Source organism: Lithobates pipiens, unplaced genomic scaffold, assembly GCF_037356315.1.
Source record: "Lithobates pipiens isolate NorthernLeopardFrog02 unplaced genomic scaffold, aLitPip1_a1.2 Scaffold_27, whole genome shotgun sequence".
Lineage (NCBI taxonomy): Eukaryota > Metazoa > Chordata > Amphibia > Anura > Ranidae > Lithobates > Lithobates pipiens.
Window position 1 is genome coordinate 50302726 of NW_027507788.1, and position 14895 is coordinate 50317620.

The window sequence follows — 14895 nt, forward strand, 5'->3', positions numbered from 1 at the left end:
GTGATGAATGTGCTATATCAATTACGAGCAGTAGTTTTACCTGAACGAGCGCTTCCATGTCGGAATTTGAATGTGAGCATGCGTGGCACCTTGTCCATCGGAGTAGGCTACACATGATCGGAGTATGTCCGATCGGAGCAGTTTGTCGGGAAAATATTTCCGGAAAATTTGTTGGAAAATTTGTTCCGACGGATATTCAGACGGAAACAGTCTGATGCAGACCACACACAGTCGGAATATCCGACAAAACGCTCGGATCGAACACATTCCGATGGAATCTCTGACCGTGTGTACAAGGGCTAAGAGTCAGGCCAGGTTTAGTCTGTAGCCATCATGATGGCATAAAGGCAATGACCGCTGGTAGAGCCTGGGAGCAGACATAATCGGGCCACTAAAATTATATATATATATTTATATATATAAAATATAAGGCTATAATATAGCCTTTATGCCGTCATGATATATATATATATATATATATATATATATATATATATATATATATATATATTATATATATTCAAGAAAAAGATGGGACAAGTGCTCTGATGCAAATATTTCTTTTTACTTCAATGCTTTTTCATATCATGCATAACAGCAGCTACTGTACAGTTACGAGCGAAAACACTCTTCCTCAGGCTATCTCTGGCAATGTGTGCTCAGGAAGAGCATGCTCATGTGTGCTGAGGAAGAGCGTTTTCACTCGTAACTGTACAGTGGCTGCTGTTATGCATGATATGAAAAAGCATTGAAGTAAAAAAGAAATAATTGCATCGGAGCACTTGTCCCGTCTTTTTTCTTGAATGATTATTGGTAGAGGATTGGAAGTTCCACTTGACGCTGTTCTGAATATTTAAACTGATCAACAGGAGAGTAACCTTCCCGAGGTTACATATATATATATATATATATATATATATATATATATATATATATATATATATTTTACAGGATGCCAAGGTTGGGTCCTGGACGGGTGCTATGTAGCACCTATATTCGGGTTGTGGTGCCTTTAAGGGAATCCTGGTAGGCCTCAGGGGGTCACCCAAAAATGGGTGACAAATTCTGGGGATAGTTTTAGGAGAAGACTGACTCGCGGTCCTCTCTATATTAAGAGAGATAGTTGGGACCCAGAATTTGGGAGGCTCTGAAGTGACATTTGGGTGGGAAAGAGCCTCCCTCCCTGACCACAGGGATTCAGCACCCAGGGGGTTAACAGCCTCCAAGAAGACAGCCCATAAGACAGGAAGTAGTAGAGAGGTGGTGGTGTGGAGGAGAAGGAGATGAACACCTGTCTGAGGAGCTGTCTTGCTGTGTTGCTGTCTTGCTGTTTTGCTGCTTTGGAGGCTGCAAAAAGATCTCTGTAAGGACTCTAAAAACTTTTGGGTGAAGACCTGACTACGGAACTGTAGGTGCTTTCTTTTCTTATTATTTGTGCTGAAGATAAGCAGACTTTAATTTACGTTTTTCTATGCTGAAGAAAAGCTTTATTTTTGATTTAATTATAAATAAAAGTATTTTGGTTTCACCTTATACCAGTTTATGCACTTGGTCCGCGGAGCTAGTATCCCCAAACTTTACAACTGGTGGAGAATGCGGGCAAAAATGCATTTGCAGCCGCAAAATCATTTAAAAACTGACATTTAAAAGAGACTGTGTACAAATTGCATGTCTTGGGTGAAGTCAGCTCAGACGCTGCAAGCAGCAGGCAAAGACATGGAGGAGGTCATCAGGGCTTTGGTACAAGCCACTGTGACCCAGCAGCAAGCTTCAGCAGATGCAAACCGTCGCCATGAGGAAGCGATGGCTCAGCAGCAGCAGGCCCTGGCACAGGCCATAGCTGCACAACAGGAAAGCACACGGCTGCTAGCCGCCCAGTTTACTACTCAGCAGGAGTCCACTCAAGCACAGGTGGCTGCCTTGCAGGAGGCAGTACAGTGGCTGGCTCAGGGATGTGAACAAGCGGCTGTCGCCGCTGGCAACCAGGGGTCTGTGAGGGCCAGCCATTTTTTACAAAAACTAACACCTAGCGATGATGTAGAGGCCTTTCTCACCACCTTTGAGAGGATAGCAGAGAGAGTGGGGTGGCCCCGTGACCAATGGGCCAGCATTATCTCCCTTTTTCTCACCGGTGACCCTCAAAAGGCCTATTTTGACCTCCCAACGGAACATATCAGCGACTATGAGCGTCTGAAGGCAGAGATCCTGGCCTGCCTAGGAGTGACCATAGCCGCCCGGGCTCAGAGGGTGCATCGCTGGCGGTACAAACCTGACCGACCACCCAGGTCACAAATGCATTAATTGGTACAGCTGGTTAAAAAATGGCTGCAGCCAGAAAAACTGTCAGGCCCACAGATGGTGGAACGAATAGTGATGGACTGGTACCTGTGGTCCCTGCCAGATGACCTACAGCGCTGGGTAAGCCATGGAGACCCTGCAACAGCTGACCAGCTGGTGGAGTTGGTTGAAAGGTACACCGTGGGTGGGCCTGCCAAGCGTAGGGAACCCACGCCAAGGGCAACTAGACCAGCCATAGCGCCTAGGAGAGAAGCCCTGCCAGGCGTTGAGATCCGCAAAACCGCAGCGTCTGCTACAGAACCTCGAAGGGTGGTTCCTGTCCCAAGAACAGGAGACCTAGAGTGTTGGCGATCTCGGTCCTGGGGGCATACCCGGGCACAAGGCCCACTTCAGAAGGAGCCTACGGACTGCAGGAGTGGTCGGAGAAGCTCCTTTTACGTGCAAAGAGTCTGCACCACTCACCTGGATCCATTTGCAGGACAGTTCGAGTGTGAAGTGTGGGTGAACCACCTTCCTGCCAGAGCGCTACTGGACTCTGGTAGCATGGTAACACTGGTACATGCCAGGGTGATTGGGAGACTTGGCCCTGTAAGGAAAACCCTACGGGTAGTGTGCATCCATGGGGGCACCAAGGAGTACCCCTTGTTTTCGGTGACTGTGTCCTATGGCCATACCTCAGTGACCCAAGATGTTGGGGTAGTGAGAAGCCTAATACATGACATTATAGTGGGGCGGGACTGTCCACTATTTTTCAAACTGTGGAGCCAGGTACAGATGGGGCTGCCAGAAAAACTGGGGACACTGGGCCTGGAAGAGACAGAGTCTGAGGGACCTGTGCCTGAAACCCCCACAACACACCCCACTGATACGGAGATACTGGTTACTGATAATGATACTGCAGAAAATGTTAAGTTGAAGGATGTTTCTGTTACAGATTGCAAAACCGAGTTAAACTATGAGGGGGGGGGAGACTTCCCGTTATGGTTTATGCTGGGGGAGGATGACGAGGAGCTCTCCCCGTTGCAATTCCTGGTTGAGGAAAGTGAAGGGGAAACATCCTCAAGGCCAGTGCACCCAGACCTAGATGTACCCAGGGGTGCGTTTTGCACCGCCCAGTTGCGGGATCCTACCTTAGTCAATGCCCGAGAGCAGGTTTCTGTTGTGGATGGGGTCTCACAAATGCCAGGGGCAGACCAGAGGTTTCCGCATTTTGCGCTGAAGGGAGACTTGCTTTATCGAGTGACTGAAAGCCGTGGGGAAACTATAGAGCAGTTGCTGGTTCCCCGACCGTATAGGCAGATGCTACTTGATATAGTCCACAACGACGCACTGGGAGGACACTTGGGGGCAGAGAAAACAGAGGCCAGGATAACCGACCGGTTTTACTGGCCAGGGGTGAAGGTTGAGGTTAAAAGATATTGTGCATCTTGTACAGTTTGCCAGTTAACTGCCCCAGTGCCCCACTATAGAAGCCCTTTGGTACCCTTGCTAATTATTGAGGTTCCATTTGAGCGGATCGCTATGGATCTGTTGAGACCCCTGGTAAAATCGGAAAGGGGGCACCAGTATATATTAGTTATCCTAGACTACTCAACCAGGTACCCAGAAGCAGTTCCTTTGAGGAAAACTTCCTCTAAAGCTATTGCCCGGGAACTATTTCAGATGTTTTCACGAACTGGTTTTCCCAAAGAGATACTAATGGACCAGGGCACCCTTTTTATGTCAAAGGTGATGGCGGACTTGTGCAAACTGTTTCAAATTAAGCAGTTGCGGACGTCTATCACCCGCAGACCGATGGCCTAGTTGAGAGGTTTAATAAAACTCTAAAGACCATGCTAAAAAGAGTCGTCCAGAAAGACGGGAAGGATTGGGATATGTTACTCCCTGCATTTTGTTTGCCATCCGAGAGGTTCCACAAGCGTCCATGGGTTTCTCACCATTTGAGCTAGTGTATGGGCGACGGCTCCAGGGGTTGCTGGATCTGGTAAAGGAAACGTGGGAAAGTGAGTCCTCACCACACAAAACCATAGTAGAGCATATCTCTCAAATGTGAGAGAGGGTGGCTAAGGTGATCCCACTTTTGAGGGAGCACATGCAGAGGGCTCAGGAAGCCCAAAGAGGGATGTATAACCGGTCTGCGAAAGTCAGACAGTTTCAAGTAGGAGACCGGGTGGCTGTCCTAATACCCACAGTGGAGAGCAAGTTCTTGGCCAAGTGGCAAGGTCCGTTTGAGATAAGTGGGGGAGGTAAACTACAAGGTACACTAGCCAGGGAAAAGAAAACCATACCAGATCTACCACGTGAATTTGTTGAAACCCTGGAGAGACAGAGACCAGGTGTCCACGGTGCTAGCGGTACAGTCAGGAGACCATGCAGGGATCGACCTGGTGCAGGTGGCTGCTACCTTAACTAGGCCCCAAACCCAGCAAGCAAAAGAGTTCCTCCAAAGAAATAGGGACATGTTTTCAGGGTTGCCGGGACTCACCAATGTCATCGAGCATGACATCGTAACTGAACCCAATGTAAAAATTCAGTTAAAGCCTTACCGTATCCCAGAAGCTCATAGAGTGGCGGTGTCTGAAGAGGTCAAAAGAATGCTTGAGCTTGATGTCATTGAGGAGTCCCAGAGCGAGTGGTCAAGTCCAAATGTGTTGGTACCCAAACCCAATGGCACTCTTCGCTTCTGCAATGATTTTAGAAAACTGAATGAAATCTCCAAGTTTGATGCTTATCCCATGCCACGGGTAGATGAGCTAATTGAGAGGTTGGGGCCTGCCAGGTATATTACCACACTGGACCTCACGAAAGGTTACTGGTAGATTCCCCTGACCAAGGAAGCTAGGGAGAAAACGGCCTTCTCTACCCCGGAAGGCCACTTCCAGTACAAAAGAATGCCATTTGGTTTACACTCCGCCCCCGCTACGTTCCAAAGAGCCATGGACAAAACTTTGCGTCCACATCATCAGTACGCTTCGGTTTATTTGGATGACATCGTCATCTTCAGCCCTGATTGGGAGACCCATCTTTCCCGAGTTCAGGCAGTCATGGACTCCCTCAGAAGAGCATGATTCACCATCAATCCAGAAAAATGTGCAGTTGGGGTGAAGGAAGCCAAGTATCTAGGGTACATTGTGGGTAGAGGGCTGGTAAAGCCCCAAATGAGTAAAGTGAAAGCCATACAGGACTGGCCCCGTCCCCTAACCAAGAAGCATGTCAGAGCGTTTTTGGGCATAGTTGGCTACTACTGGAGGTTTATCCCCAACTTTGCCACCATTGCTGCACCCTTGACTGACCTGACCAAAGGCAGAAAGTCGGTGATGGTGAAATTGAATGACGATGCCGAAAAAGCTTTTCAGGAGCTTAAAACGGCATTGTGCCAGGATCCGGTGCTTGTTGCTCCGGACTTTACTAAGGATTTTGTAGTACAGACAGATGCTTCAAATGAAGGGTTAGGAGCAGTCCTGTCACAGGTAATCAACGGGGAAGAGCACCCCGTAGTTTTTCTAAGTAGAAAGCTGACGGCAGCGGAGAAAAACTATGCGGTTGTGGAGCGGGAGTGTCTTGCCATTAAGTGGGCCTTGGACTCCTTGCGGTATTTCCTCCTAGGCAGAAAGTTTCGCCTGGTATCCGACCACGCCCCACTGACCTGGATGAGGCAAAAAAAAACACTAATGCCAGGGTAACGAGGTGGTTCCTGTCTCTCCAGGAGTTCAATTTTGTAGTAGAGCACAGATCCGGGAGACTACATCAGAATGCCGATGCCCTCTCCCGGATCCACTGTATGGTGTCAAATGGTGCCTCCAACACCTCCGCGTTGAGGCAGAGGGGGGGGGTATGTACAGGACGCCAAGGTTGGGTCCTGGACGGATGCTATGTAGCACCTATATTCGGGTTGTGGTCCCTTTAAGGGAATCCTGGTAGGCCTCAGGGGGTCACCCAAAAATGGGTGACAAATTCCGGGGATAGTTTTAGGAGAAGACTGACTTGCGGTCCTCTCTATATTAAGAGAGATAGTTGGGACCCGGAATTTGGGAGGCTCTGAAGTGACATTTGGGTGGGAAAGAGCCTCCTTCCCTGACCACAGGGATTCAGCACACAGGGGGTTAACGGCCTCCAAGAAGACAGCCCATAAGACAGGAAGTAGTAGAGAGGTGGTGGTGTGGAGGAGAAGGAGATGGACACCTGTCTGAGGAGCTATCTTGCTGTGTTGCTGTCTTGCTGTTTTGCTGCTTTGGAGGCTGCAAAAAGATCTCTGTAAGGACTCTAAAAACTTTTGGGTGAAGACCTGACTACGGAACTGTAGGTGCTTTCTTTTCTTATTATTTGTGCTGAAGGTAAGTGGACTTTAATTTACGTTTTTGTATGCTGAAGAAAAGCTTTAGTTTTGATTTAATTATAAATAAAAGTATTTTGGTTTCACCTTATACCGGTTTATGCACTTGGTCCCGCAGAGCTAGTATCCCCAAACTTTACTATATATATATATATATATATATATATATATATATATATATATATATATATAGATAGATAGATAGATAGATAGATGTGTATATATATATATATATATATATATATATATATATATATATATATGAAGCGGTTATTATAGCTCATCCACCACAGAAAAGGTCACTCAGCTTTTATCCCACACCCGGGGGAAAAAACAACCAACAGTCCACTGATACTGATGAAGCTGATGATCTCTCCAGACATATGAAAAGTTTAATATCGCATAACAGTAAAAAATCTTACTTACAAAGTTAGCACTTCAGCCAAATGCAGACATAGAAGCATGGTATAATTGCTGGTTTTTAACCAGGAAGATGGCCGCGGGTGACATCAGATGTGACTTCTCCCCCCATATGCGCTATGCCTGTGGGTGGGACTTCTTTAGCGCGGGTTCGGAATCATGTAGATACTACCATAGCAACCCTCAATAAACAAATCATTCTCCCAGGCAGAGCGGCACAGCCGCAATCAAAGTCCTGCCTGATTTCCAGCAAAGGGAGAACCGAATTGTAAATGGGAAAAACTATCCAAAACTTAATCTCAAATTATAACAAAAAAGTGTCACTCTACCTGAGGGATGAAATATGCAAAGGTTACATCAACCCCAATGCCTATTAATCTTAGAGAAAAAGATCAAAATCAATCCGCTTAAGAATTTAAAAGGGCAAGATGCTGAGAATAAAATTAAATTGAAAAATAGGACATTAACAAATTAAAACCTTAGAATCAATTACGGCAATCATGCATAGTCAAAAAATCATTATAATAAAAACACATGAAACAAGAACAACTATATAATAGCCAGTCACAACAAAACCACCTATCAGAAATAAAACAATTAAGATCAAAATCTACATTCAAGCCAGTAGGCGTCATAACCTTGGTATCATAAATCCAAAAAAGATTCACGACAACATAACTGGCGAATGTAATTACCTCTTCACCAATGTCTAGAAACTTTCTCTATTCCCCAAAATCTCAGATGTTTCAGGTCACAGTGATGGCACATTCTGAAATGTATAGAAACGCTGTGTGTTTTCAGACCCTTCTTAATGTTATTGATATGCTCACCCACATGTACATGTAAGGCCCTAGAGGTCCTTCCAATGTACTGCAGGCCACATTCTAGCATATAGACTACACTTGCTGTCACACAGGTGATCAGATCCTTAATTTGATTTTGTTTATGTGTGAATGATGAGCTAAAATCTTTACCTTTTTAATGTTATTCTTAGCATTCTTACAAGTTTCACATCTGCCACATGCATGGAATCCTGATAAAAAATCAAATAATTCACTCTCCATAATTCTAGGCGGATCAATAACTCCAGGTGGGAAGCTATTTCTTACGGTAAATTAATTCAGGTCAACTAGGAAGTAATGGACCTAGGATGCGATAATGTTTCAGAATGTGCCAATGTCTAGATACAATCTTTTCACATTTTTTTGTATTGTATACTATAATCCATAATCATCTTAAATTGATTATTGGCAACATTGCCATTTTTTATTTTATAAGCTACAATAGTACCCCTATCTATAACCCCAGACCTCTCAATTTCCTTGGTAATGTCCGAGTGTGCATAACCTTTCTGCATAAACCTTGTGTCCAGAACCTGAGACTGGCACAAGAATTATTCCTCCGAACAATTCCGTCAGAATCTGATGAATTGTCCTCTGAGTATATTACATAGCCACATTCGGTGGTAGCAGCTATTCAAAGGCATATAAGAGTTCTGATCTGTAGGCTTGAAGCAATTTCTGGTATGAAAACAATTATCTTTCTTGAAGAACTCCAAGTCCAAAAAGGTAATTTGCTGTACATCAATAGTCCAAGTAAGTTTAATGTTCTTAGGATTCCTATTCAACTTATTCATAAATACCTCCAAACTGGACAAATCACCCTCCTATATCATCAAAGTCATCTATATACCTCTTGTAGCAGACCAATTGAGGCGGGCGATTGCAAAACACCACCTCTTCCTCCCAGTGGGCCATGCCTCTGGTCTGTGAGCAGTACTGATGATCGAACCAAAAATAATTATTTAGTAAACAAAATTTGACAGTCTAGTAGAAACTGAATATGTGTTCTAGTGTGATCAGCACTGGTCAGTGCCCATTCCACTGAAGCCAAAGCATCCTCATGATCGATAATAGTATATAATGATCCCACATCAGCGGTTATCCATATACTAGTGGGAGTAAATGTGAGGGTATCTAATATTTGTATAAGTTGCTTGGGTTTTCAGGTACAAATCAATTTTAGTGACCAGAGACTGGAGGAAATATCTATGTATTGGCCTAATCTCACAATCACAGAATTAATTCCATTGACTATCGGATGACCTGGAGGTTGTTCAAGACTCTAATGTAATTTGGGCAAAATATAAAAAAATGGGAGTGCTACAAAACAAAGAATCTAAATAAAGCACCTCTTTAGAACTTAAAATCCCCTTATTTTTACCTATTTCTATCAGCAAATGGAGCACCTCCTTAAATGTAAGCATGGGATTGTCAGGTCTGCCAGAAGATTCCAGCGATCACTCCTGGTTTCCTGACCGGTAGTCTTGTTATCCCAGTATCAGGTGGAGGGATGGTTGAGATCCTGCAGCCAGAATTAGGGGACCACAATAGAAGGTGCAAACAGTCTAACAAGGATCACCAAGGCAGAAGTACATTGAGGTCAACCAGAAGGCAGCATCGGGAACAGGCAGGGTTGGCAGCAAAATCAGCATTAATCCAAGGGGTAATTCAAGAAGCGGCGTCAGGCACAAGCAAAGTCATCAACCAGAAACATACAGGAACAGAAACCTATACTAGGTCAAAGACAGGAAGGGGAAGTGATGATTTATAGGTCATTAAATCATGTGACTGCCTACAGCTGGACACTGGGTGGGACCAGGGTCCAAGATCATGGAGGAGGAAGTTCCACCAGGTCCCAGGATCAAATCTCAGACACGGTGTGACAGGAATTGCTTCTCAACACTTGATATGTGTCTTGATCAATAGCAATAGCCTAGACATTTCCTCTTTATAATAAATTTTACTAAGCACCATCAGACCCCCTCCCTTGTCTGCAGGTCAGATCACTATATCCTTCCTTTTTTCTAATGACATAATGCCTTTATTAATATGTTGGGAATCGTTGACCTTCTTCACTTTAAGAGTATCTAGATCACTGCACACCATATTTTTAAAAACTTCTAAATGTCAAGTATTAGGACAATGGGATTAAATACCAATTTATTTCTAAAATTGGAATGTTTAGTCTCAGGTTGGGGAAAAATTACTCTGCACTGGATTCGACAGAATTGTTTTTTTTTCATATTCAATCCACGAATAAACTTCTGGGTGTTAATATAAGTCTGGAACTTATTTAGATTGTGAATAGGGGCAAACTTCAAGCCTTTTCTAGAACGCGTACCTCTTCCTCTGTTAGGGAAGTTCCATTTAAATTATAGATACCCCTCCCTAATGGGGTCTTTGCCTTTTGGGCTCATCTCCCCCCTCTACATTCTCTCTGTCTTTTCTTTTTAGGTTGTATTGGCCTTTCTTATTGGGCCTTGAGGGGGGAGGATAATCTCTCCACTCTCCCTCCCAGGTTGGAGTCTGTGGAGGCGGTCCCCTCCAAGGGGTCCTCTGTTGCCCTAAAAAAAATTGTGTTGTTGTTCCACCCATTACTCTGTATGTGGGGCAAACCTATTATGGGTAGAAACTTGACCTCCCCTTACCTGTTGAAAACCTCTTCCCATTTGGTAACCTCCCCCCCTGCTTGGTACTGGTCTTCATGGGATTTCTCCATTATTTGATGAGTAGTGAAAAGGGCCACCTCTAAAGGGTAATTGATGATAATTACCCCCCCCCCCACCTCTACCTCTAGCATTAGAACCCTTATGTACTTTAGGTTTAGAGGTGAAGTATTTCTCCTGAACTTCATAAGGCTGATCAACCTTCACCCAAGATAACTCCTGTTCATAAATGAGTCGGTACCACACACTCAACATAATTAGTAACCGTAGGAGCTACAACAGTGCCAGTGCGATTATTATTCCTGATTAGGGATGAGCTTCGTGTTCGAGTCGAACGTACGTTGGCGCAGTGCATTGCTGGCTCATTGCTGGCTCATGATTGGCCAAGCATGCACTGTGACCCCGCATGCTTGGCCAATCGCAGCGCCAGCAGCGAGGAGAGCCATGATTGGCCACAGGCAGGATGCCTGTGGCCAATCATAGCTCAGGCTGTGTAGTGCACGCCCCACACTATATAAGGCCGCCATCGCGGCGGCCTCATGTAGTGTGTTGGCGTCTGAAGCAGTGGGTGTTCTGTGTACCTTCAACACAGTACACACCGATCGTTTTCGGCCAATTTTCTATCTTGCTGTTGTGTAGTGGTTATTGTCTGCGTGCCCTGACCGCAGTATACACCGCTATATTCACCTCACCTATATAGCTAGTGATCTATCTTTTATAATAGAGCTTGCAGTCAGTAGTGTTAGGAGATGCGTGCTGTCTGCGTGCTCTGTACCCAGTACATACCGCTATATCCACCTACATAGCTGTTCTCTATTTGAGACCACTTGCCATCTGCAGGAGTTATTGGAAGTTGTGTGTGCCTCCAGCACAGCACAGTATACATCTGTATATACCCCTTTATCTCTGGTGTTCTATAATAAAGGCATCTGCAGGAGTTAGTGGGTGTTGTGTGCCTCCAGCACAATATACACTACCCAACTGCTGTTTTAACCAACTCCCTTCAGGCCATTACCATGTCTGGAAGGCCAGCAAGGAGAGGCAGACAGGCGCGAGCCGATAAAAGAGGGCAAGCAGGCTCTGTGTCTAGAGACAACAGTGCTGGTCGTGGACGCGGTGCATTGTCATCAGCACGTGGCCATGGGACATGCTTGTCCTTCTTTTCGGCAGCTGAACATGTTGAACCGCAACATGCCAACGACTTGGTAGAGTGGATGACCAAGCCCTCTTCATCCTCCTCATCCTCTCTCACCCAGTCGCAGGGTAGTAGCAAAGCAGCTGCCAACGCATCGTCTTCCCTCCTCTCAATGTCATCATCAGTGACTCCTTCCCTAGACCCACCACGTCCTCCTGAGGAGTCTCCTGAACTCTTTGAGCACAGTGTTGGGTACATGTTCCAGGAGGATGCCCAGTGTTTTGTGGGCTCTGATGATGACACTCAGCTAGAGGAAGGCAGTAGCGTGAGCGCAGAGAGAGGGGATGCTCAAGAAGGACAGCAATCTGGCAGTCATGTTCCACAAGCTGCAGCATACTGCCAGGTTTGCTACAGCGATGAAGAGGGAGGGGATGATGAGGGCACTGACTCCACGTGGGTGCCTGGAAGGAGGCAGGAGGAGGAGGAGGAGGAGGCACATGTCCAACGAGGCAGGATGCCCTCCGGGGGCCAGCTTAGGGGCAGCACACCGACTGAATCACACCGCAGAGCTCCGCCTGTGCAGAGCGCTGCCTCTGCGCGTTATTCTAAAAGTTCTTTGGTGTGGGCCTTTTTTGAGACGAGTGCATCAGATCGCACCGCTGCTATTTGCAACATATGTCTCAAGCGTATCTCACGTGGCCAAAACATCAGCCGCTTGGGCACCACATGCTTGACCAGACATATGTTGACCTGCCATGCAGCTCATTGGCAAGCGTATCTCAAAGACCCACACCAAAGAACAAAGCGGACCTCTCCTTGCTCCTCATCAGCTGGCATCTCCAACCCCACTAGACCTTCAGTCCTCTCTGAAACCTGCTCTGAGAGGAATGAAGGTGTAGAATTAGGTGTGTCACAGCCAAGTGCTTCCGGGAACTCTGCTAGCGGTACACCCATGTCCGATTATAGCAGGCAAATGTCCCTGCCCCAGCTGCTGGACCGGCGAAAGAAGTTCACTCCCAGCCATCCACATGCCCAGCGGTTGAATGCTAGCTTGGCTAAATTGCTAGCACTTCAACTGCTGCCTTTTTAGTTGGTAGACTCGGCCCCCTTCCGTGAGTTTGTACAATGTGCGGTTCCTCAGTGGCAGGTCCCCAAACGCCACTTTTTCTCACGGAAGGCGATTCCGGCTCTCTACCGGCATGTGGAAGGCAATGTCCTTGCCTCGCTGGACAGGGCGGTCAGCGGTAAGGTGCATATTACCGCTGACTCATGGTCCAGCAGGCATGGACAGGGATGTTACCTGTCTTTCACGGCCCATTGGGTCACTCTTCTGGCTGCTGGGAAGGATGCAGGACAAGGTGCAGTAGTGTTGGAGGTTGTTCCGCCACCACGCCTCCAAAATGCTACTATTGGTTGTGACACACCTCTCTCCTCCACCCCCTCCTCTTCTTCTTCCTCCATGGCCTCTTCCAGTGCTCTGTCCTCAGAACCAGCGGTGCTCCGTAGGCGTTCCAGGGGCTACGCAAGTACGCAGGCAAAACAATGCCATGCCGTGCTTGCGCTGGTTTGTTTGGGGGACAGGAGCCACACTGGGGCGGATGTTTTGTCAGCTCTGCAGGGGCAGGCCGAGAGGTGGTTGACGCCATGCCAGCTTAAGCCAGGAATGGTGGTTTGCGACAATGGCACCAACCTCCTCTCCGCCCTCCGACAGGGACAACTGACCCATGTGCCCTGTGTAGCTCACGTCCTTAACCTGGTGGTGCAGCGGTTCTTGGGCAGGTACCCGGGCTTACAGGATGTCCTGAAGCAGGCCAGGAAAGTCTGTGTGCATTTCCGCCGATCATTTAATGCCTGTGCTCGGCTGGCTGAGCTCCAAAAGGAGTTGAACCTGCCCAAGAACCGCCTTATATGTGACATGCCCACCAGATGGAACTCAACATTGGCCATGCTGCAGCGGCTGCACACGCAGCAGAGGGCCATCAATGAGTACCTGTGCGACTACGGCACCAGGACAGGGTCAGGGGAGCTTGGTTTTTTCTCACCACGCCAGTGGGGCATGATCAGGGATGCATGCACTGTCCTGTCACCGTTTGAGGAGGCCACAAGGATGGTGAGCAGTGACAGTGCATGTTTCATTGGATCCCGTCGTGTATATTTACTATCTTCTGGTGTGGTGTGTTACTCCCTCGAGACGAAGTCGGAAATGACGAAACGCGTCAGCGCGTAACACACACCGGAAGTTTCGTGTGCGTTCCAGTACTCGTTCGTGAACCAACCAAGGTACCAGGAAGTAAGCCGAACGCACAGAGCGGTCGTTCGCGGTAACCGAAGGGGCTCACCACGAGTAACTCAGGCACAGTACACTTATCCTATGCGATTTGATTGAATATATTTGGTACGCTGATTTTGTATGGGGGGTTTTAATAAAGGTTTTTAAAACAGTATCACACTATGTCAGTATGATTTTGTCTCCTTTATGAGTACTGGACCATCCTATTATGGAGATATCAAGCGACCAATGAATTTAAAGTTTTGAAGGCTCCCATTTCTTTGATTTCCCACGACTAAACAACTCAGTGGTTTGGTTTATTGGAGGCTCATACATCCTTGATTTTCTGGTGAGTGCATCCCCTTGGGGGGTTTGTATTTGGAGAGCACATAAGGTGGAAAAAAGCGCCAGGTGGAAAGTGGTTTTGATCCTTTTTTCTTCTCTTCACTCATTGGACTCTATCACCAGTCTTTCAAGAGCACATATGAACTAATATCTGAATAAGATTTTGTATATTGAGCGCTGCTATATATATATATTTAAATTGTGGACTTTTTTGAAGTTTTATCTATTTTTTTATGTATATATTTTATATGAAGTGCAATTTTTAACAAGCAGCAGCTATTATTTTTATTGTTCTATTATTTATTTGATTGAATCATTTAGTAATCATAAGGAGTAGTCTAAAGATTGCTATATTTTTCTTTTAAAATTAAATCCTCAAGCGCTGAGCAGTGTGCGATTTGTAGGTAGGTGACGATAAACTTCCAGCACGCTGGCCTGAAATATTCCGAGTGATTTAAGTCAATTATCTCAGCAGCTATGGATGTACTACATTTTTTAAATAATAGGAACATTGATATTCAATCATTGTTCGTAAATTCTGAGCCGATTTTTAATGAAATTAATTATAATGGAGCCATGTCCGCACT